This window comes from Vidua chalybeata, chromosome 31 (assembly GCF_026979565.1).
Source record: "Vidua chalybeata isolate OUT-0048 chromosome 31, bVidCha1 merged haplotype, whole genome shotgun sequence".
NCBI lineage: Eukaryota > Metazoa > Chordata > Aves > Passeriformes > Viduidae > Vidua > Vidua chalybeata.
In genome coordinates, this window is record NC_071560.1 from 1,140,322 (window position 1) to 1,144,386 (window position 4,065).

The window sequence follows — 4,065 nt, forward strand, 5'->3', positions numbered from 1 at the left end:
ATGTTGATGTCCCCAAGTGTCCCCAGTCAGGTGACACGTGGCCAGGGGGGCACTGGCCTCCCACAGCTGCTCAGCCTCGGCCACCATGACTACCAAGGCCACACGGAAATCAGGGGACACCTGCGTTGTCCCCTCCAGGGCTAACTTGATGTCCCCGAGGCGGCGCTGCAGCTCCCAGGGGATCGCGGTGGCTTCGTCACATGCAGCCACCAAGTCCCCCAGCAGCCCCAGGTACAGCTCCAGCTGCTGCTCCCTCCTGATGACTGCATCTGCCAGCTGTCCCCTCCTGGTGGGTGCATCCCTGCAGGCATCGTGGAGCTTGGTGGCCTCCTTGGCCACCCGGGGCCAGCTGTCCATGAGCCTGTCCAGCACACGCCGCCAGGCGCTGGCCAGGGCTCTCACACAGGCTCAGGTGGTCCCTGGGGTGTCCCCGAGGTTGGCCAGGGTCCAGCCCAGGGAGGGGACAGGGCAGTGGCCCAGGGAGGGGACACGGTAGTGGTGCAGGGCATTCTGGAGGTGAAAGATCAAGGTCCCCACTGAATTGCGGTAAAAAATCAAGAACCCACAATTCCAATAAAGATTTGTAGGGACGGTATGTTTATTACAGTGCTGGGCGCATGTAGAGATTGTTTCCCTTCAAAGGACATGTGTGCCCCTGAGGACTCCCGATCCTTGTTTATTACCCCTTACTAATTTACATATTCATATAATTTCACAATAGGTTCATGTATTCATTCTGCTGATTTCACGTTACACTCACAGCTAGTTACACTTGTACCTAGTTTTTTGTCAGAAAGTACAGAAAGAACTCCTGGGTCACTCTGTGCTGTCTGTTTCAAGCTCCAAGGAGTCTTTCTTATCTCTTTAGCTTGGAAATTTGCATTCTTTCTCCTCAGCTGGAGCAGTTTTGCTAGTGCTGCAGTTACCAGACTGTCCTGGTTCAAGGTAAATTTGGGAGAGAATCCCCAAAGGGGTTCCTCTAGAAAGCAGATTCAACTGGCCCCTCCCCCCAACCGGTTTGGGGAAAAATACTTCCCTGGAGAAGAGTGGAAAAAACTGTTCATTAAACAAGAAAACCTAAACAATATTAAACAATGAAATTTCTTGCCACTTTAAAAGGGAGACAAACTCAGAAAAAATCCCCCCCCGCCCGGGCTGCAGCTCAGCTCACTCAGTCTCTTATCTGTCCCTCTGGCGCTGGAAATGCCGTGGCCCAGGCCTGGCCCATTGGGCCACAGGTGCGAGCTGCTGGTGCTCTTCTGGTTGTTCAGTCCAGAGCAGGTTTCAGCAGGTCCAAAGAAAAGGAAAAAACCACAGTCCAGGGAACTTCTTTGCCTCAGCTAGCTAAAACTAACAAAAAAGCAAAGGAGAGCTCTGTCTCGCTGTTTGTCTGTCTGCAGACAACACAGTCTGGGAGAAGGAATGTGGAGGAGTGAGTGCAGTTTCTGAAAACAAACTCCAAGCTTCTTCTCCCTCCCTTCACTCCTGGAACAAGTCTTAAAGGTGCAAAACTTATTATTCACCATAAACAGAACAGACGATTGGGGATAAAACCATTATACAGTCAACCTATGACACAGACTTAACAGCATATTTTACTTATGCTAGCAAGCTCAAAGCGGCACATTTCACCTAAATCCAAATGGATTTCTACCCTGTTAAATTTCACTCTTGTCTCACCATAGCCACCCACAGGAACTCTGGGGGCACAACCAGCAACACGTCCCTGTCCAGCCTGGCCACGGTGGCCATCATTTCTCTCAGGGTGGCCACCAGCTCGCCCAGGGTGGTCACCACGGCCACCATCGACTCCAGCAGCTGGGGGGGGACAGCTGGGGAGGGGACAGGGGAGGTGTCAGGGACCTGGTGCTACTTGTGGCCTCCTGTGGTGGCCCCTGTGCCCTCTCAGAGTCCCCTTTGTCCCCTCCCTGGAGGGCTCTGCTGTCCCCCCTGTCCCTTTGTCACCCGCGCGTCCCCCACTGTCCCCCGTTGCCACCCTCGGCCTCCCCTCTGTCCCCTCTGCCACCCCCGTGTCCCCCCTGTCCCCTCCCACCCCCCCTGCCGAGATTGTCACACCTCGTGGGGCTCCATGGCCACTGGGGACACTCCAGGGGGGGGGGGACACGGCCGGGGGACATTTGGGGACAGGATTTGGGGTTTCCTAGCTGCCCAGGTGAGGTTTGGGGATTCCCAGGTGAAAACGGCTTGGGGGGGCTGAGGGGAGAGGGGCTGAGGGGATTTTGGAGGCGTCCAATGGGTGGGGGAGGGGTGGTGAGAGGGGGTCCCAGGGAATTTGGGTGGTGGGAGGGGGCAGGACAAACCCCCAGACATTGACCACGCCCCCCACATTTCTAGCCCCACCCCTTGTTGATGGACGTGCCCACCAAGTGCCCCACCCCCTCAGACCCCGCCCCTTCCCATTCCCAGTTCTACATTCTGGCCCTGCCCCCTCCAAAAGCCCCACCCCAAATGAACCTTGGCCCCGCCCCTGGTTGGATTTTTATCAATGGAAACCAAAAATCACCACAAATCGACCCAAAAATACAATCCCAGGGCAGGTGGGGGGGCACGGCCACACCTGTGATGTCATGGGGGGAGGGGCCAGGTGGGAATTTGGAGGGTTCCAGGTGGACTTAGAGGCAGTCCAAGTGAGTTTTGGGGCATCCCAGGTGTTCCTGGGTGGGTCCAGATGGATTTGGGGGGGGGTCCCTGTGGGTTTTGGGGGTCTCAGGTGGTTTTTAGGGGGGTCCAGGTGAGTTTTTGGGGTGGGCTCCCAGGTGGTCCTGGGGGAGTTCCAGGTGATCCTGCATGGGCCCAGGTGGCCTTTGGGGGGATCCAGGTGGTTTTTGTTTGGGCCCAGGTGGTTTTGGGGGGGATCCAGGTGTCCTTGAGGGAGGTTCAGGTGTCCCAGGGGTGATCCAGGTGTCCCGGAGGCATTTCCAGGTGTTTTTGGGAGTGTCCCAGGTGTTTTTTTTGGGGGATCTAGGTATTCCTGGTGGCTCCAGGTGTGCTCAGGAGGCATCCAGGTGTTCCTGGGAGGGTTTCAGGTGTCCCAGGGGCAGTCCCAGGTGTTCCTCCTTGCGTTCAGGTGCTTTTTGGGGGGATCCAGGTGTCCTTGGAGGGCTCCAGGTGGGTTCTGGGGGAATCCAGGTGTCTTTGGGGGGTTCCAGGTGGGTTTTGAGGAGATCCAGGTGCCCTGAGAGGGATCCAGGTGTGTCTGGGCTGGGTGCAGGTGCCCAAGTGTGCTGGGAACTGCTGATCCAGGTGTGCAGGAATCCCAGCATCTGGGTGGGTGGGGACTCAGGGAACCAGGTGTGAGGGAGGATCCAGGTGTGGGGGATCCAAGTGTGAGCAGATCCAGGTGTGAGGGATCCAGGTGTGAGGGATCCAGGTATGAAAGGGATCCAGGTCTGAGCAGATCCAGGTGTGAGAGGGATCCAGGTGTGTGTGGGGGGGGATCCAGGTGTGAGGGTTCCAAGTGCCCAGGTGTGGGTGGGACCTGGTTATGGCATCACCCACCCACCCAGGTGTGACATCACCTCTCCACCACACCCCACTCAGGTGTGGTATCCCCTGGTCATGACATCATCCCCACCCAGGTGTGACATCACCAGGTCACCTGGCCATGACATCACCTGTCCACATCCCCCTCCTGCCCAGGTGTGACGTGACCCCTGCCAGGTGTGACATCATCCAAGTGTGTGACCTCCAGGCTCACCTGGGCGTGATGTCACCATTGTGCCCAGCTGTCCCCTCCCCCCTCACCTGTCCACCCCACCAGGTGTGATGTCACCAACCTGTCCTAGGGTGACGTTATGGTGCTTGTATCCCCAGTCGTGTGTTCTGTTCATGCTCGATATTATGTTCTGTGCCTTCAGGACTGACTCTGAAAAGTGAAGGATTATTTTGTCTCGTTATCAGCCAGCTCACCTCCCCCCATGGTCTCTGTCTAGGAGAGGCTAGGGCTTGCTGGCTGGCTTGCTTCGCTTTGCTCTTGCTCCTGCTTTTTGCTTTTGCCCTTGCTTTTGCTTGTGTTAGCGTTCAGGAACACACATAATCACGGAA